This window comes from Temnothorax longispinosus, chromosome 9, assembly GCF_030848805.1.
Source record: "Temnothorax longispinosus isolate EJ_2023e chromosome 9, Tlon_JGU_v1, whole genome shotgun sequence".
NCBI lineage: Eukaryota > Metazoa > Arthropoda > Insecta > Hymenoptera > Formicidae > Temnothorax > Temnothorax longispinosus.
The window spans coordinates 15954308-15975957 of record NC_092366.1 but is presented as its reverse complement, the minus strand read 5'-3'; the positions used below and the strand labels follow the sequence as shown (position 1 = coordinate 15975957).

General features: G+C 41.3%; 1 long non-coding RNA gene across 1 annotated transcript in view; it reads left to right on the top strand.

The window, feature by feature from the left end:
- LOC139819576 (uncharacterized) overlaps window positions 1–2256 on the top strand; it is a 159554-nt gene extending 157298 nt beyond the window's left edge. The window contains exon 3 of the long non-coding RNA XR_011733774.1: window positions 1607–2256. This is a non-coding gene — a long non-coding RNA (uncharacterized lncRNA). The remainder of the gene's footprint in view (window positions 1–1606) is intronic.
- Window positions 2257–21650: the final 19394 nt, after the last annotated feature.

Genomic DNA, 21650 nt, shown 5'->3' with positions numbered 1-21650 from the left:
CTGGCACACATAACGAACGCGCATCGGGCAATCCCGCGGAATTTATACGGTCGTTACTCGCAACGCTTCCACTATTTTCAACTACGTTGCCGGTAGTTGGAATACTCTCTACGCGCCGAATAACTTGTTTGACTCGTCGCAAAACAGGCGCGGTAATAAAGAGACGTCCCCGATCTAATTGCCGTCGCGACTCGTCTCGCGAAACGAGCGGGGGGGGGGGCTATCGGGAGAGATCGTTTCGGGATTGACTGAATGGCCCCCTTTTGTGTGCGGCGCGTATATCAAAAATTGTTCGCCGCGCGGCACGCCGCCGCGCCGCGCCGCACACAATCCCGACGACCGGTTCGCAGGCAACGCGATATTATGGACCATGTCGCGAAAGCGCTGGTCGAATGGTCGTCAGACACGACGCGACAGATTTATAAAAGCGTACGTCGTCATAGATTTCTAGAAAATGGTCGCAAACGTTTAAGAACATGTCGCAATTTTTGCTGAAATTAATCAGTTCTTTTACACGAGCCATTACCTTCGCGTTCTCCGACTGGACGTCGCAATTTCGCGCCGTGCCCCGTCGCGAAGGCGGCCGTGAGGAAACCCAGTTAATGTCGAAAATTGTTTCATCACGGGAATAAAGTAAAGGGCGATGCGCGCGAAGGACAACGGCGCGCGGCGCGTCGTCCTCGACTTTGCGCGCGCGGCGGGGCCCGGGGTCTGAAAAGCGTTACCTCGCAAATCACGTTGTTTCCTAGCTCTCCTCGCGTCCTCTATACAAAACGTCCCCCCGTACATCAGACCTTAAATATTTCCGTACGTACGCTCTCTCCTCCATAAAACGCCGGCACGGAGAAAAAGGATAATCACACGCGCGTATTTAGCGCTCGCTCGAGTCCTTCGTTCGTGCACGTACTGCGGTGCGGTGCGGCGCGGCGCGGAGCGGCGCGGCGCGTTCTCCGAGAGCTATTTTTCGAAATGCGAAGCGGGGAAAAAAATTACGCCCGGCGAACGAACGAGGTCCGTGTTGGCGCGTTTCCTCTTTTTCGAGCACACGGCTCGGCTCGTAACGGCGAAGAACCGAGAGGCACGGGTTAAGGGGAAAGGAGCCAGAGGAGAGAAGAATCGTGGTATGTGCGTGTACGTGCTCCTCTCTATGCGCGCTCCGCTCCGCTTCTATAAGCACCGTGCACACCGTCGTGAATTTGGAATGTTTACCGCGCACACCGAGCAAATATTAATAAAATGTAATATCCCGCAAATGAGCTCGCCGCGCACACGCCGCCGCCGCGCGCCGCTCCGTGCTCCAATAGAGCCTTAGACGCATCTTTGATTACGCGACGGCTCTGTCGCGAATAATTCTTTTTCTTTCTCGTTAAATAACTCGCGACACCACGAATGCTGTATCGCGGAGTTCTAAGCAACGCGTATTTCTTTCCTCTCTGGTTGAAACATTATTTAAAAAAAAAACCGGTTGACGATGATAACGATTCGGTTCGTCCGATCAGTTTTTCCTCGCTCTCGTATCTCAATCTTAAGTCTTTCATTTCACTGGGAATATTTTCCCTGAGAGCCGGAGCTATACTTGATCTGAAATTATTTTTATTTCTTGCAGGACGTCCGTGTGTGCACGTCCTCCGTATATATATGGGGAACAGGTGGGAACGTGTGCGCCTTTTGGCCCCCCCACGAAGCGGAGACGAGCTCGTTCCCTCGGACGTGTCCCATTGGCTATTCCCCGCGGAACAGTATCTGGGTCCCACGAAACTTGGGACCGACGGCATTCTTCGCAGTCGAGAAGATTCCCGGTGACCGAGTCCCCCCTCCCTCGTCGGACATTCTCCGCAGTTCGCCGATTGTCGGGGAGTCCGTAACAAGCTGCTTTCCCGATCGCGTCAACTGTGTGAATCAATCGGCGCGAAAGTGTGAACGTTTCTTATATATTAAATTGTGCTCATGTGGGATTTTTCATCGATATATTATCGCCGACGAAGAAAAGCAAGAAGAAATCGAGGTCACGTGGAAAGTGCATAAAAAAACTATATATTTATGATATGTCATTGAACCGAAAGGAGTAAAACAATGTAATTAGAATCTCTCCGAGTTAAATTAAAATTCACACACTGGCGCACATAAATATTACCGGCAAGGAAAACTTAATCTGAATAATAAATTAAAATAAGATATAGTATATATATATAGTCGACAGAATTGATGAAGAGAAATAATAACACGGATATTGAATTTTATTAAATTTTCAGCAAATTTCAGTTTCTCTCTCTCTCTCTCTCTCTCTACAGCACTGAAAATATTTTTATCTGACCGTGAAATATTGTTGTGACCTCTGTATCGCGGCTATTTTGTAATTGACGTATCGTATCTCTGTAGATTTACTCAGATTTCAAGAAATTGATCCGCGACCTTCACCGGCAAAGCACTGATAACGCCTGTACAAGCGTTGAAACGTCCCACTGCGCCCGCGTTCTACGGAAAAAAATATTTTTTCTCCGACTGCTGAATCAACATTCCAGTATTTTTCATGGAGGTACGAGTCGCTTTTCACCGTGACGGCGTGCTCAGTATTCTAATTTCTGATTCTGGACAGCGAACGAGGCGCATATTTTTTATACAGCGCGTAATTATCATAGCGGTCGTGCAAGGATGCTGGGAATAATATTTTACAAAAAATATTAGGATTTACGCAAGCTCGATCGCGTATACATCTATCATTTTATCTGTATGTTGAATAAGGCGCGCTCAGTTTTTCGTAGATGCAAAAAGAGATTTTCATTGAGTAATTATTTTATTAAATTCATATTATCGCAATCTCTGATCTCTCAAAGATCTCTAGACGATTATTCGTCATTGGACTATCCCCATATAGTACATATTTTAATACTAGAATATTACGCTGCTTCATTAAACTCCGGCAGAACTTACGATGTCTTTTAAGTAAAATAAATTTTCCAAACGCACGCGTGGCGGATGTCAACTTCAAATAGAGTTGACTTTAATTTTAATATATAACTGAATATTATGTCTCTTTTTCTCTCTCTGGAATTATTATTGAAAAGAGATAAAAGAGAATTCATTAAACGACGGTAAAAACGGATGAAATCGCTGTTTTAGCGATACGATTAAAGGCGGAATAAATTGTCTAAATTGAACTCTCTTGGCTTAAAACAAATTCATAATATTCGCTAATTGTACGTGCGACGACGCTAACGATGCTACCCGCTCGTTTCTAATAAATCTCATATTTTATCCGTCGTTTCGGACCTTATCGAATCATAGGTATGCGGTTGAACGTCAAACCAATCGCGGTTATCGGTCGATGAAATCGTCATGAAGTTCGTTTCGATGTTCGGCGTATTTGCGGTGCCGGGCGCGAGGACGACGCAGAGCAAATTTTATTTCGGGCCTTCGCCGATTCGATGCTTCAGTAGTTTGAAAAATTTTCGTCGGATCCCTTCCATCGGGCGCAGCTCACGATATTTCGCGAGCCGGCATATTTCCTCTAACTTGTAATACTACTGTTCACACATATATATAAGAGAATAGTCAAACTGAACTTTGAGATAATTCGATTGATCCGCATTAAAATGCTGTTCTACACGTTGGCGCTTTGTGACACGTAATGAAGTGTTGTTTTCACGTACAAGAAGAACGGGATGTTTTGCAAAAATTACGTGATTTAATTAAAAATATCGATCGGGGGCTATTACGATGACAGTTGAACAGCCCGTTTCTATCGTACAAAATGTGTCGTTTTAACGTTTTACATGTTAATTTTGCATTCTCTTATTCTCATTATTCGAGAGCGAGGTACGATGTAATTACATGCGTTTAGCTCCGGAGTCCGCAAAAGTGCTTGTACGATCGGTTTTCTGTCAAGATCGTCGGACATCCGCGGAATCACTTAACTTCCACCGAGCCCGATATCTTTTTCCACGCGTAAAATGTGTTAATAAATTCGCGATCTGAAACAACGAAACGCGTCTTTCGTTGTAAAAACCGTAACTGTCGCGAGCTGTATTCTGATTTATCGTGAAATAATTTAAATTGTGCGGAGAAACAGTCCAATTAATTGCAATCAATAGAAACAGAAACGTAATATGGAACGCGCACTTCGCGTTTCTGCGATTTCTTCTCCCTCCCTCCTTCTCTCCTTCTCTTTTTCTCTCTCCCTCTCTTTATGCGTCTCTTTTTTTTTGTCGGCAATCGAAAGTGCGATCCACTTTCCATTTCTGATCGCGGATAAAACGAAGGAACGCTTGCTAATCGCCGGAGGTCATCCACGCTCTTTCTCGGACTTTAGATTTCCGCGGGATTTCCGTCGATTACTTTTTTATTCTCCTCTGTAAGTAAAACGGGAAATCCCCTTCTTACACGATTAAAACGTTAGTTTTACAGCGAAGGGAGCTCAAGTCGCAAAGTCGGGCACAAAGTGAATTACACGATATCCCACGCCTGGGAATTACATCAAAACGACGGTGCTCAGAAAGAAAGAACGTCGCACGAAGAAATGTATACCTACCGGTCAACTTCTGTTTCGCATCACGATAGAAATCGAAAGCGCAATTTTGCGAGCGAAAGATACATAACGTATATAAATGTTCCGGTAATAATTACTAACAATAAAATCACGTGGAGCATTCAACGCAGCTGAAAACGGAAAGTGATCGGAAACAAATACGAAACTAATAATGAATGTAAAATTGACAGATATTTATTTAAACATTTAAATCGGCCGAGATAAATACGGCGACGAGCCGCGCGCGCAAATTATAACGCGGAGGTTAAAGTTCGTAGTTGCCAACAAAATAATTACGTTAAATATAATTTTCGCTACGATAACCTGAAAATGGGCCACTATCAGACAAAATTACGTTTCGCGTCATCGGTTCGTAATTAACTTCGAAATTTAACCTTTATTACTTCATTATTACTTAGAGGTTTTATACTTCTTTTCCATCAGAATCACGTATTTCATCCTATTACCATTTTTCACGATGCATTTATGAAACGTTCGTTTGTCGCGAGTTAAAAAAAGGAGAGGCTATTATTATTCGATCCCCCATTTGCGATAGTCGTTGAATATTTGTTAATCGATACATGTAAGTTGACGCGTTTCAAATTGTCGGTGGAACTTACGAAAGCAAACGAAAAGAGGGAATTGAAAAATTAATAACGACAGTTACCGCGATTATATTTTATATTGCTGCGGTTATTGATATAGCATAAATCCACATAAAACCCAACAATCAAACGGGATCCCGATACGCGGGGCTTGATATTATAAAAATATATATGTTTGCCCAGCAAAATGGAGATATTTGTACGTATAAATATACATTAGACACGATATAATGTGCGTACGATACAACGGGAAACGTACGCTTGCTGAGAAACGATAAATAAAATATTACAAAAGAGTTCAAACATCGCTAAATTGTTAACGAAAAAGCGAAGGAAGAGTGTGGCTTCTTCTTCACGCCTTTTTCTCAAATCGATTTTCGCGTAATTAAGAAAATTAGGGACATTATTCTCCTTTAAAGCGTAGATTACCGCCCGTGATAAACACCAAGGGAGAGACATGTTTTGCCTCGAATAAAAATGGAGGAAAGTGCGAGTGCGCATGAATCGATGGCCGCGAGACGAAAGGAGACCTTGCCCTCGCCGTCGGTTGAAATCACCGAATTTTTATGGCGGCCTTAGCTCACACAGCGCCGTCGCGGCCGCCAAATCTATTCTTAATATCCCGTGAAAAACTCGCTGAAAACATCCTACGATAATCCTTTCTCGATAAAAACGTCTCACATGCGTGTTTTTCGTGTAAAACGACGACGTTAAGATTTCGACGTGTTCAAAAAACGATTAACAAAGATATAATCGCCTCAGACAAAAAAGAACAATCGTTTCTAATTGTAAATTAGCGACATTTGTTATTGCCTATTAGAATATTTATGAAATCTTGCAAAATACGCTGTGATAAGCAAAGTCAATATCTTCGAAGAAAGGTATTTCTAATAATTATAGATAATTTCGTAGATTTTTATCAATAATTAATAAGATAATGCAGATAAAAGTGCGACGATTGTGAATTACTTAAAAACGTCTTTGTTAATAAATGCTAAATGAGAAAAGAAAATATATTTTCGTCAGGCAGCGCGCCATTCGCTATCCGTCGGACATTTCACCGGCGTAAAAATGGAGGCACGCGGCTCGTGCAAACATCTTTGATGTTCTATCGCTTGGATAACTATTTACATTGAAAAACTTTCAGACTCCGAATAATCTTAAAATATACTCTGGAATGCCTTCTTTATTATTCGTTAAAAAATATAGTTCTAGATAGAGAAATAAAGCATTCCACGTGATTCTTTTTCATTAACTACTTTTTTTCATGAAACTATCGATATTTCTTATGCAATCTTAATAAATCTTCAAACTTGCATTAAGTTTTAATAAAAGTAAGCAAAATCTTTCCAAGTATTACATCGTTTGATGCAAAATTTCGCAGAAAGCAGAGAATTTTTTGTATTTTCTGCTTAGAACTAGCTTTAATGTTAGTATGAGCATACATTATATTTTAACTATGTTACAACTAATTTGTATTTCAAGGAAACATCAATAAAATTTACGTATTACATGCTTGAAAAGAATAACAATTGTATTAGATGTTCTCAGCGAGCTGTCAACGAAATATACAATATAAAAATTTATATAAGAAAAAACTAGGAAATGTTATATAATTATAATTATCTTAACGTACGAAGAAAATTATTTTACAACTTTTAAAACAACAGTGCTCTGTGGAATCATTTCAAGTGAAACGTTCTTCTGCCGACGGTAACGTTCTCGCAGAGCAACGATATCATAATTTAAAAAACTAGTTCAATTCGGCTGTGAATCGCAAAACACGTGTCACAAATCGTTTATGCAAACTGTATACAATAAAAAAAAAGTAAATTTTATCGATAATTTTTATGCTTAATATTTTTATTCTTTCTTTCTCGCGTGATCGCGAAACTGTCGGTTTGCCGTCGGATCGCGTATCTGGATACATTTTTCATTGTTTAAGTTAAAATCTGATAAAATAGTCATCTGTCTAGCAATTTAGTATTAATTACTACTTCTATGCAATATGTACATTAGTCCGCTATGAATTGGTAACCAATATACTCATCATATGCACAGATCCAACTTACTTTCGCGATTTTATTAAGAAAGACTGATCAGTTAATGGAATATATAATTAAAAGAAATATATAATTTAAAGAAAAATGCGTCATATAAAGTTCCTAATAGATGTATGTAATATACATTTAATCTAATATAAAAAAAAATAATTCTTTTAAAACTCAGAATATATTTTCTTTCATACGACGTAATTTTCTCGTGATGGTCCCAAAAGATGGTCTTAAATAAACTCTTAGAACTCAACAATATTAATAAATGTATGTATATCGTTATAAGGTACTTTCTCATTATTTATAAACGATATTAACTTCCAAGCTAAATAAATGCAACTTTGAATGTAACATGGAGAACATGCGTAGTAAGTAAGAACGAGTTATCGCATCAATTCAGTTTATAATTTCTAATTAAGATTTATTATTAAAACTGTTTGTGTTATTTATCAATAAAAGATACTTACAATTTCGAAGAGACACTAAGTAATTTCTTAAATGAATTAACGGTATGAAACCGAGGCAGAGGAATGATAATAAATTGTTGATCGCACGTATCCCGAAGATTTTCCATGAAGGCATACGACGTTAATTAAGTACGCCATTGGTGCTGCTTGACAGATTTTTGCTTATTAACCGCCCATCGCAGGCGCGGGTATTGAATTTCATTTATTTTTTATACCGCGCCGGCTGTCAATAGCTTCCTCTTCCAATTTTTCTACCGTTTGATTAATCTGCCTGGTTGCACACACACGCGTCGTCCGTCTATCCGGTTCCGCGAAACGAAATTTGGGAAAATTTAACTCGGCCTCAAAATGTTTAGTCATCCTCGTCGGTAAATATAGAACGTAACAGAAATGTGACGTAAGTAGCAAAATAGATGTATGAGTAAGTGATGCGATAATATAGCTTTATAGTACAGCTTTATAAACAATTTTACTTCATATTTTGCACGTAAAAATAATATCGAATGATTGGTTGAGAAAGGAGCACATTGATACCGGTGACGAGATAAATTTTGATGGAAAATGGATTGCCATTGGATCAGAAGTACACGATCGGACGTAAATAAACTTCTAATAATCAAGTGACATATATATGTATATTTAAACTACGGACAAGATATATTTGCCGGATGCGCGAATGAAAATTATTTATCTTGTTTATATCGTTTTAAGCAATTTCTCTGAAACTAGAAATAGTTTACGTTATTGGAGGCAAAATATACATATAGTACTACGAGGTCTCGCGTGCGGGCATGTCATTCGCATTAATTGCAATTTGTTATTGAAAACATACAATTTAAATTTTTCGTAAGAAAATACGTCGGTCCAATTGATAAAAGCTTGTTCCATGAGGCTAACCGTTTCAAAGGTACAGGCGAACGACGCAAAAACAATACGGACAAATAAACACGATGGGAAATATTTTCATTGAGTTTTTCGGAGAATTTATGTTTACATAAATCCAAGATTGCGCGGATACCGATATATTATAGAAAAAATTTCGCGTTGCAGGAACGACGCGACGCCGGATGGATAGTCTATTTCATATCAAGTGAGAGTGGAATTGGAAGTAGTGGAGATCGATGAGCGAGACAGAGGGTCAACTTAAATACCTACAGTTGCTCCGCTAATAATCGATGTTCATTAAATTATTTCTGTAAAATTCACAACACGGCAAAATTGCGCATTAACGCGTTGCGTTTATAATGACGCCGCGCAAAAAATATTGATTTTTCATTAAAGCCGGCCGATTTGTAAATCAGTGTATCAATTAAAAGGCGAAAGTGTGATGAACGCTATTATAAAAATGGGAGGAATCATTTTATCGTTTAATTTCGACACAGTCTTCTTGAATTTATGAAATCATGGTGAAATCTCTCCTGCGACAGGGTACATATGCATACGAAAATTATGACCTTGACGCAAAAGTTAATGAACATATTAGCAATAAAGTATCAGCTACATTAAGCTATATTGCTGAATTATCGCCGCGCAATTGCTAATATTTCTTCTTCCCGAATAATCAATTGCCGTCCTCGATAAAGAGACGCGGTATATGTGCGGCTGTTTAAATTTCTATGCATTATATACCTTCCTCTCGCGAGAGATATTACGATACTCGGGCAAAAATCTCAAAAACAAATTTTGCCTATATAAATTTATCGTTATATATTTTTTTGTAGTTCGCGCTGTTAGGAAACGGCGCAGTCAAGCCGCGTAGCTTGAAATCCACTAAAAATATCCGATAATGTTACTTTTCCGCAGAATTGGCTCGCGATATGACGGCTTCTATGTAAACCAATGCGATATCGTGTTGATCTCCTTCTAAAAAGCCTATTTGCAAACTTTTCATCGGCATTTCGTTTGATCCGTTCAATCTAGCCGCACTATGTATAATGAAATCCGATTCTCCGTCAAATGAACGAGCATAGCCACGGCAAACTGCACCTGACCGATGCACTAGTCGCGAGCGATACGTTAGCGATCCTGCGCGCGATGTGTGTGCAGATAAATGAAAACGTGAATCGCTGAAGGTTTTCTCGCGGCTTATTTATAAACCAATCTATGACAATTCAGACTTGATCTTTTACATATCATATATATATACATATACATATATATATGATTTTATATCAACAAGTTTAACATAGTGAGGAGACTGATCTCTCCTCTTCATATTAAAATTTGTAATGATAATGGTGAATTAATAACGTAAAAGACGATAACAATAATATGAGAAAGTAATAACAGTGTATAAGAGTAAATTGAATAAAATTTCAGATTCCTGAGACAGATATATAAAAATTAAATGTACGTATCGTATTATAAATAAGCTTAAAATTGGTTGGACTATTCGGATGTAACATTTATATTATCGTAAAAAGAGCCGTTTTTATCGACATGAAGATACAATTAATGTCTCGATATGGAGGGAATACGAAAAAAAAGCGCGCTCGCGATACGCAACAGAAAAGAAACAAAACGTGGGGAAAAGGATAATAATCAAAGTTGATACCACTGCGATAGCAACGATATTGGAATGCAAATTATTGACGTGTGCATTTCGGAAACCTGATTCGCAAACTTTTCTCGGACGTTGCGTTTCATCCAATCGATCTACCCCTCACCGATGTTTAATGAAATACCGATTTGTGCGGAATGAAGACCACGATCTTCCAGTGGAATAATACCGATTCTCGCTCAAGTGTAACATAATGCATGAAAATTTTATCATCGATAGAGACGTCAGCGGATATTAATGGTAATAAGATCATTATATTAATATATTTAATAATATAATACAATTCACGTTTCGATTAAATTCTTTAAATTATTCTGCAGCAAAGGATTGCCTACATCTTGAATTCTTAAAAAATAACATTGAAATTATTGCTAAGACTAAAATTTGGTTCCCATTATTTAGAGATCGTATAATTAATTGCTAATGTTTGCGTTACATCGAAGCTCAATTAGAATAAATCTCAATGTCTGTGAATCATTATGCATTACTCTTTACGTAAAACTCTTTCAGTAGCCACGCTGAGGAAAGGGAGGTCAGGTTTCGGGTATTAGAGGCCGACCAAAAATTCTTCAAAGAAATTCAACCGCAGCCGACGAGCGATATCGCCGGTTGCGTTCTCATCAGCGCGGCAGCGCGATGTCGCTTATCGTCGACGGTCCTAGTGTATATAACGTAATAGACGCAAGGACGTAAAGGTAACCACCGACGATACGGTCGGCATAATATTTCAAAGTGCCTAACCAAAACGGGCGGGGACAATGGCGGGCAGCCATCTTTCGCGAGGTTCGCATCAACGACGGGCACCGACGCTGCCCTATCAGCGAGGCCGTACAACGCGGAGAAACACGAGGAAAAGAGGGTTGCCGAGGGTTGGCCTGAGGTTGAGGGATCGTTTAGCATTCGTCGTCGTTTTCGTTTCTGTAGGGGTGCGTTCCTCTGGCTCTGGCTCTGTCTCCGACCAGCTCGTACCGCATCGCTCTCTCGCGCTCTCCGTTTATATCCCCTACATCCTCCCCCGCGACCCCGTGTGCCGTTCGAAAAAGCAAGTCTCCGCAAACAAAGGGCCACAAGCGCACCCAGGCAGCCCTGGCCTGGATAAGCGGGCCGATCGTGCGATTATAAACGGGAGGGCTAATGCTTATTATGCGCCACCGCACGCGCGTGGCTTCAGCAGCAGCAGCAGAAGCAGCAGCAGCAGCATTCGACGCCCTCCTGGGAACGAATCCTCCCGGAGGATCGTGCGGCTGGGCGATATCGAGCGGCCTCCTCAAGGATTAGGCTGTGACTACGCTTTTTGTCCGCTTGTCGCTTTCGTTGCCGTGGCGTCCGCCTGTTTGGAAGTCGGCAAAGAAAGCGCCTGGGCAGGATCAGCGCGAATCGAAAATCCACATGGTTCCCCCTATACGCGTGCGGTTTTAATATGCGCTCGAATGTTTTCGAACACACTCTCATCAGAGAGAACCGTGGAGAGCCATCGTGCACAAAGGCTGCCGAATAGTATTGCGGTCACCGATTCCTAGTCATCGCAAAATTGCAATTGTGTCGACGGTATAATTTAATTTCCTAGCTAAAAGCCGGTACTACGAGCTACGAATTTAACACTTCGACATATATCCGCGAACAATTAGTATTAGATGAATAGTTATACATATGTCCTATAGTACATTGATCTTGGAAATAAGTTATATTTCGTTAAGTTGTGATCTTTAATTAATCTTACATTTCTTTTCCTACTCAAAAGAGAAGCAATAAGTGTAAAATATTGTCAAAAAATTTCTTTAAAAAAAAAGACGACCGAATAATCACACTCTGAACTTTTATAAAAGATCTTTCATATAGATCATATTTGGTGCGCGCGTCATATTTATACTGCGCCATCCTCTTTCGCTTTCCCCATCGAAATCATATATGATCTGGTTCGTTATCGGAAACAAAACAGATCTTTATAATTGCCTGATCAAGTTACGAAATATATAATACTTACTATGCACTATATCGGAGGCTTCACGATGAAAGTTCCCTCGCTAACAAATTCTGGAAGGCAGCCGAGCATCCCTGCTGTCGAACTCTTCGACCCGCCTACGATGTATCTGTACCTGGGGTTTGGATCGACCCGCGTATGATTGGTGAATTCTGGTTACGAACAATGGCCGGGATTAAATTCAATCCGTTACACGTGCGACGCCCGTTACTGGGTTAGATCGATCTGGAATTTTTCGAAATTGTTTGGCATTAGGTCCTTCCGCGTTTTCCGAGATTTCGCTCGCAGCGATAGGATTTGCCGGATCTGTTTAAAATTTTACGTAATGCTTTCAACTTAGTTCCGCATAGCGGTACCGAAATTTACGAAACCAGCCCGCTCGCGCGTATATAAAACATAAACAAGGGTGATGTTTGTTCTTTTTTAAATTCTTTTTTTTTTTTTAATTCGAGCATAACTAATGCATAATATTTACGCATCTGCTGTCGGTAATAAATCTGTTTTAATTCGCACAAGATAATAAACGTATAAATATAAGAATCAATAATACGATGATCTTGTAATATTTTAAAATTTAAAAATGAAATAAATGAATTTGCTGCAAGGATAATTCATCTACTCAGAAAAATGTTTACATAATGAATGCGGTTATCGCGCTACCGCCGCCTCGGTATCCTTTTTCACTGCTTACTATATCGTGGAAATATATCCGATGAATAATATCTACGACGCAGTTGCCGTTTTCGAATTAGCTTGAGCTTCCAGCGGCCTCCGGCGTTTATTGGATACGTATAATCGTAGTATCGCAGCTACAAGTAACAAGCCGATTTCATTTGTTTCGTTACACATGTACACATTAATATGTCTATCAATGAACCGCAAGCGGATAGAAATACCGGAAAATTTATTCCCGATATTGTTTCGCGCGCACAATCGAAGTATGTGCATTACAAATATTGATTTGGGGTTAACGCAAATTCACACCGACGTAAAACAGTTTTCATTGGCTTACGTGGCAATAAATAAAATAGAAAATACGCGACGTCGGTAATAATCGTACATTCTTGTAACAAAGTTGTCATATCTACAAAGATTTCCCGTGAATAAAGATATACTTTAAAACTGAATTAATAAGCAATAATGTAAAACTACGCGTCGATACCGCGTTTGATCTCGTATCTTATAAATCACGCCACGCACGTGAGGACGAAACCGTCACTCTGATACCGTCGACCAACAGTATTGTCCAATAATAGTATCGATGTTAGTGTGGAAGATTGACTTCATTCATTTCGGTGTTCATGCACCGATAGTAATGTACTTGCCGATCGATAGCCTAATGAAGACAAAGGTCTCTTCCATGATCTCTCACAGCTCTCATGTTCTACGGTTCCAGACAACGGAATTGCGAAATTGTTAGCAATTAAGTTGATTATTGAAATTTGTTAGACCATGTATACCATTTTCCATGCAGAATAATGCGTGATATAGTCATTATTCGTATTATATTTGTATAAAATAAAACGAGAAAGTATTTTATATTTTATACTGTCACTTTCGATAGCATACATACAGCATAAAAAGAATTCCGTATATGCCAGACAGATTTTGTGAAAATTGTTCGTGTATCATGAAGTTCTAAAATTAATATTGTATAATTAATTTTCTTCGAAAAATTAGTATTGCTTCATACAAGTTTGATAGTAATTCAGTAAAATTAGCAAAAAGTGCGTCTTCATCGACGTAGTTTCTATCCGACGGCGCGTGATCTCCCGACGCTCGCCATTTTGTCGAGGGTTACTGGCGAAAAGAAGCCATAAAAATGTTGCTATATATATGAGCGGCATCAAAATCAATGTTACACGAAAGTACGTATCTTTTTAGTTTGCATGCTTTGAAGCTCAGATAAAAGTAAGATAATCCATTAATAATTTAAGAAGGGCGCATTGAAAATAGGTAAATTTTTTAACAACCAAATCTCGAAGATATTGTGAGAACAAAAATGTAATTATTCTGCGAATATTTTCTTTGCGACTGATTATCGACGAATGCAGACAAACGTAACAACAATGGATCGAATGAAAGTAACTTTATTCAGTCACATTTCTCTACGGGGTTCAAATAATTTATTTTAAACGTCAGGATTTTAATCAATGTCGCACTTGCAATAACATAGGCAAACACTGAACAAGGAAAATGGACGTCCTTTTACACCTCATTTACATTTAAACAACTCTTTAAAATTCGCGTACACGCTGCGCTTGAATTAGAAAGTGAACACATTGTGTCGCAATTATTGTTAAGAGCGTTAAATGCAAATAGAGTATCATTTAACGGCGGTAGTGTACAGAGAACAGTTGTAAAATTCTTGAAAAATTGTTAATCGCCAATTCTCGTCATGTTCAATCGCGCGCTATTTTGCAAACAACATTATTGCATCATCGTTTTTATCATCCGACAAATAAACAAATTATCCGACAAGCTTTTTTACCCCACGTCTCTTCCAATTATTTGTAAGCATATTATGACATTCCAATTATCAAAATTTTAATCGTTGTAACGTAAGAAAGATATAACACGTGAAATTCAGATGTAATCACGTAAACAGAAACTTGCAATTAAAAACTATATTTATGCGAGAAAATTCACTCCTGTAAAACGATACATTTTTATTTCTTGAAAACGAGCGTCACAACCGCAACAATAAAAATACCCTCTTAATGCTGGACAGGAGAGTATAATAATAACGTTCGCATCGCTAATAATAGGCCGTAACATCTAATGACGATACTTTGTCGCAAATTAGAAATAATCACCGATTGTAAGAACAATTTACAGCCGACAGAATCCCATACAGCGCGCGGAGGCAACAAGCAGTTGTTATCAATAACATTTCTGCAGAGCCGTAATATCCCGGGAAAGTAATTAGAGTAAATTCAGGGGCTCCTGGCGACCCTTCCAGCCGCACAAAATGGCGGCGGGAACCGCCCTTGCGAAAAAAATTAGGCCTCCTTCCGCCGCGCGGTAAAATTTACATGAAAAAAAAAGGAACGCCCAGCGCGGCATTCGGGAAACGGAGTTTCGACAATGCGGCTATTTTTATGGATAAATCGAAGGGGTCCGCGTACGTAGCTAGGAAATGCCCGTAATTTATGTCACTGGAAAACGCAGAAAGAGTCATAAAAAATATCTCGCTGCCCGTAATAAGGCGACGCCGAAATGCGATCAATACCATGATATTCATTATAGCACCGTTATTAAATCTACCCTTGCGATTCGTCCAAGGACATTCAAACGATTGTCAATGATACAAGCGTCGAATTAAATATTGCATTTCTAAATGTAGAGAGAGTCTCAATTATATTTAAAAATCAATATAAAATCTCCGAATTATGTGGAAATGTATTACGCTTGTTTGTCTGTTTTACAAAATTATTATGGAATCAGAAGGACTCTGAGACCATGTATTTGGACATCAAACAATGCACGTTTATGTAACTCGATAATGGCGCACATTATTTTAATCATAGTATAACATAGAAACTTTAGACATTTATGTAGCTCTCGACAAATGTGATTATTTTCATCAACAGTGCGGTATTTTTTTCGCGTCCTTGATAAATTTATATATAGAATATCGATTGAAATATATAAGCAGCTCTCAGACAGATTCCTACTCGCGGCAAATTGAGCGTTAATATCCAGTACAATATATATACCGAATAATACCTATATTAAACAAAATTATACATATACGTGTATATTATTTTTTATAATAAAATAGACATGTTTTGTTACTAATATAACATACAAGATTTTCCAACGCGCTCTCTGAGAACCACTGATCTCTATCGACATGCGTACGATTGTGTGTGTAAAAAACCACACGGAAGCTGTACCACCGCGATGAAAAATTCTTCCGCATCTACAACGGTTTTTCGTACTGACACATACAGATCGCGAAGAATAAGCACGCGTGGAGGAGCATCCTAATTGATTCCCAGAAAATCCAATTCGCGCCTTCATACCCCGGGTAACGGGTGGATCCCTCATCAAACCGGAGATGACGGAGGAAGGTGACCGGGGGTATCGCGGCGATATTTTTTTCACCCTCGTAAATATTCCCTTCAACCGGCCATATTAGCAAGCGGTACGTTCTTGGCAAGGAGCCGCTGCTACTGACAGGACATTCATATTAGCAAACGACCACACGTCGTCCACTCTTTCTCTTCCTCTGTCTCCGCGTCTCCTCTCTTCCAACCCCGCGTCTCCTCTCGCGTTCACCGTGGAAACCATACCGACCCTCCTAACTACCGTCCTCGAGAGAATCCAAGTGGGAGCTGCTGATTGGTAATCGTTAATTACTCCGAGGCAACTTCCTCTCGAGGAGCTCCCGTTCCAACGGTTTTTCAAATATAGGCGTTCTACCATATATATGGAGGGTGTCAAGCGTCGCGATATAGAAAGTGAGATCGAAAAAAATCTTCGACGGCGCGACACGCATCAAGATACAGTTTATGAAATCGAAGCTACCCTACGCACATGTGTCACCCTTAAAATTAACGATCTCAATGATGAAATTTCACCCTGTTATTTATTTGACTAATGATAAACAGCAGTGGAAGTCAAAGGATTACAGAAATTATTTTGTCTTTTACACATTATTTTAGTAATATTTATGCATACAATTAGATTACTATCTAGTAAACTCTCCTTCAAAGTGTCGAAAAATTCAATTCCCCAAAAAGATATAGACTAATATAGAATAATAATTATTTAGTTCCTGCGGCATTATATATTTTCATACTGTCACCAGAGGCGGCGGAGAAAAAAAAGTTGAAAAATAGAAGATCTCGAAATTGGAGCGACGAGATTACGGTGGGGACGGCGCACCAAGCCGTTCGCCAAAGGAGAGGGCGATACGTTCTCCATTATTACTTTCGCGGATGCCGGCAGCGATAAATCATTACGGTACATTGCTCGATAGAATTTCCCATAATTCCTGAAATATATTCCTGGAGAGGGCTACCGCTAAGGCCATATCGCGCATACAGGCGCGCACACGTACGCACATATACGTGCGTGCACACAGCGACGGTAACTCCCGGGCGCCCTCTCCCTCATAAGATCTCGGAGGCAGCGGGACAGGAGGACAGGAGGAGGCTGCAAGGACATTAAGGGTAACAAATGAGGCCGCGCGCAGTTCTCCCGCAGGACCCTCTTCCGACTGAGGTGGCGGGAATGAAAATAAGTGTACCCCGCTTCTCTCGTCCAGCCGCCTTTTTTCATCATTTCCTCCTTTCCCCCTGGTGCGCACACCTCCTTCGGTCGCGACCGTCCGCCAGGAGGTTTTCAGGTATATCCCCGCGTTTTTTTCGTTTCCCCGGGAATCTCACGTTTTAAACGACGCCCCCGCGACTTCATCCCCCCCTCCCCCCGGAAAACGCCTTCCGAGATTTACGCGCGCGTACAGCCGTGTCCTCGCAACGGCGCGCAACTCTTAGCGGCCGTTATACTGGCGGCATAAGCGAGGGGTGGCCTCACGATTATCGCCGGTACCAGCCGTTACCGGGGCCGCTACAACGCCGCGGCGGGTACGGTGTGCCAGAGGCAAATGCGGAAATATTCAGCAGTTACCGGGGATTAAAGAATGCGTTAATTGCAAAATACTGGCCGCGCGCCGCCACCGCCGCTGCCGCGCCTCTTCGTTGCACGAAACGGAAATGTAACTTCCTCCGCGTTCGCATATTCACATGTTGCGCAACTTCTGCCGTCCCGGCTGACATTTTTTTCGCATTTCGTTTCTTTGGTTTTTTTTTTTTTTTAATTTTTAGCGTACCGTGCTTTATTAAAACTTCTCATTTATTTTTCAAGCGGACTCCCCGCCGTCCGAGTGATGCACCTCGCAAATGAGGAGCGCTGCTGTCTTGAACAGACAGGCTTTGATGTAAATTAAGAAGCTAATAAAAATGTTTGAGATTCTTAAACGATCCGATCTATTATTTCGACGTGTGCAAAAAAAAAAGAACGTTGTTTCCTATAAAGCGACTTTCACGTGAGAACGATAAATCGAATAAAACAAAGATTATACGAGTATGCATGTAGCAAAAAAGAACCGGGTCGAATATGTATGTATATGTGTGTACACGTATGTGCGCGCGCGCGCGCAATGTGCACGGATGAAGTGACGCGATTGACACTACGTCCGAACGACCGAGATGCGCCAATATTGGTACGCGGGCGTCCTGGTGGAAGGACGCCACAGGTTGATACCGAGGCATCGCTCTTTATCGGTCGGAAGATTTGATGAAACGGACACGACGTGACGCGCTGTAACGGGATTTTTTATCACCCGATGTACCGAACCGTGCTCTTTAAGGCCTGTATATATTTTTTTTTATCGATACACTACAAAGTAGCGCAAATATTATTACTTGAAAAAAATTTATAAAATCACAGTTACGAGTTTTCGTAAATAATAATCGATCTCTCAGCAAGAATAAAAAGCCGCGGATGGGCATAATTTTTGGATACTCGCGGTACACTCGGTAATATTAATTCTTTTAATTAATTAAACTAATTTAATTATAGTTTGTAAAATTAACTTTTAATAATTTGATTGATATTAAAATTTTTGTAATTTCAGAGATTGTTTTCTATTTTCACGAACATTGAAAATAGACAATCTCTGTTCAGATTAATTTAGGGATTCTATATATGAATTAACATAATTAATTCGTAATTATGTTAATTCGTAATTAATAAATAATTAATAACATAATTAATAAGTAAAAATTATTTTCCATTAAAAACGCAATTTAAATATAAAGAACAAGTTATTGTTGTTGGAAAGATTGCAAGATGGATTTCCACGAAGAAAATAAAAGCAGGACAGTCTCAATCAATCAATTAGAGGAAACAGCTCCCAAATACTATCGATGAGAGACAGACATATAACCAATATTCAAAAAATTTCAAAACTGAAATCATTTTATTTAAATAGATTTCCTAAAATTCTCCCAATATGTTGATCAAGTACAAGACATGAGGTTCAAAATGAATGGACGGGGAAAAAAAGGTAGAACGTAGCTTCGAATAATCAATTGAACATAGTCGATAAATCGGTCGAGTGAATTGAAAGGGAACATGGGAGGGGGACGCTAGCAAAAATAAACTATCGCCGATTATCCGGTTCCGTCTGTAAATGCCACCCTTTTCGGCATAGGAATTCCACGCACACGCTCCCGTATCCCCCCGTGGGGCCGTGCCACCGCGCCGTTCGCGTAACGCTCGTCCCTCACCTACCCAAAACAAATTCGCGGCCATTTTTCTGTTCCGTGCCCCGCATATATATCCTGGCGTTTCTCCTTCCGCGGAGGCGCGTGTTCCGCGCTGCGAAAAAGGCGCCGGGAGGCGGCAGTCGGTTGGTCAGTCCGCTTTCTGGATGTCGGTCCGAGGCTGGTTAACGGGATGAGGCGAGATGGGACGAGAGACTGGGAAGAGGGCGGCGGGAAGTTAGTGGGTGGCCGGGCATGAGAAGGGGGGGGGGTGTGAGTTCGTGGACGCGGCGGCACGGTCGGTTCCAGGGTTCGCTGGCAATTTTTTCTCCTCGAGTTTAGCAAGGGAAATGACCTACGATATATTTCTAAGGGGTTTTTGCTGGTTGGTAAGCGGGTGAGACGCCGTTATCCACCCACAGGAGAGGCCACCGCATGCCCCCCTTCTGGCCCCCTCGGCCGCCCCCTCCCTCCGGGGGTTACCGGACAATTTGCATTTCTCAACCATTAATCTAACCTTCGTCCAGCTCTTTTTGCCGTGAGACCGACTGCTCCTCCATCTCGCATGTCCCACCTTCCTCGTCCTCGTTCTCTTGTTCCTCCTCCTCCTCCTCCTCCTCCGAATCCCGCGACCGCGAGTCACTTTCTAGCCACCGCGTTTCCACTCCGTAAACTCGACAGAATGCCTTCGGTGATTAAGAATCTACTGCGCGCGCGAAGAAAATTGAATGCACGACGCGTATCAGAAAAGACGGACTCATTCTCTCCCATCCGTTTCTCGTTTCAATTATAAAACAACATTGAAACTAATAGATATTCTAATCGTTACATGTTCGATGTGATGTATTCACGGTTTGAAGATCATCGACGACTACATTGACGCTAAATATAGGATACAATGTGCGCTATAGTAATAAAAGATAAACGCAGCGCTCATCACTATCGCTCAATTATGGCTCAATCGACTCGTGAGGAAGGGAAGGTATATATTTCTACCTGTGGAGGTAACGAATTTCCACGTGTAATTATCCAGCCGTCGAAACGAAGGGAAATATTTTGACAATGTTCCAATCTATCGCAAATAACCCCATCGAATCGTAACATTTCTCGCGGAATTGTAAAGTAGTTCAACCGCCGCGCAGCGCCGACGCTTTTAAAACATTTCACCGATGTAACGCAGCGCCGTAACATTTCATCGCGCGAATTATCCATGAAAATATTCAGTCTTTTGCCGTGAACCGTTAAATGGAATCCCAGATTTTAATAGTTGCCGTCGTGGGGCCGCACCGGCCGTGCCGCGGGGGGTGGCGAAGGTGGAAACGACGGGACGGGGGGGGGGGCGCGCAACGAAAACGGAAGGATAGAATTTCCTATCTGCGATATGAGACCGCGGGCGGCGAGGGCAGTGATGAGGGCTAGGAGGGCGGATGCGAACGGGGGCGAGGGCGAGGGACGCGGTTCCGACTGTGTGCGATGGTAACGCAGCGCGGCGATGGCCATGGCGGACGGGAATCCGCGGGACGCGGGCTCGGATATCATTTTTCAGCAGTTTTACCTCGCAAGCACGTCCCAGGTATAAATGAGCTTACTATCTCTGAGCAACTCTTCCCCCACCGACCGCGATGAGCGAGCGAGCGACCGACCGACCGACCGACCGGCCGACCGCGCCGCGCGGCGACCCTTTTCCACCGATCTATGGTGGGTGCGGCCGAAGCGTTCGGACATCCGCGAGAAAGCAAAACGAGAGGGACATCCGGCGAAATGAAGCTATATACCTTGGCGGTAGCGCGAGGCGAGAATACGCGCGATATACGCGCGGGGATTTCCCAAGACCGTGAGAGTATAAGTGTACGTGTCCGTGTGTATATCAACGTTTCGACGAGCTTTTTCCGATGGCGATCGTCCGCGATCAATTTCCCAGAGACATATTCGATAGAGCGCGCGAGAACGTCACGGGAATGCTGTTTTTATTGCACGTTGAACTAACGCGCTTCTTCTTTTATCTTTACAGACGCAAGGAGGGACGCGTATTTGATGAAGATGACCGAACAAAAACGTGAACTCGCAATCGTTAGAACGGCGGATGAATCTCGTGTCTGGCGGACGTATATATACCGTGGTATAAAGGGACATTGTAAATTCAGGCACGGTACTGCAAACTCCTGGGTACGCACGTACGCA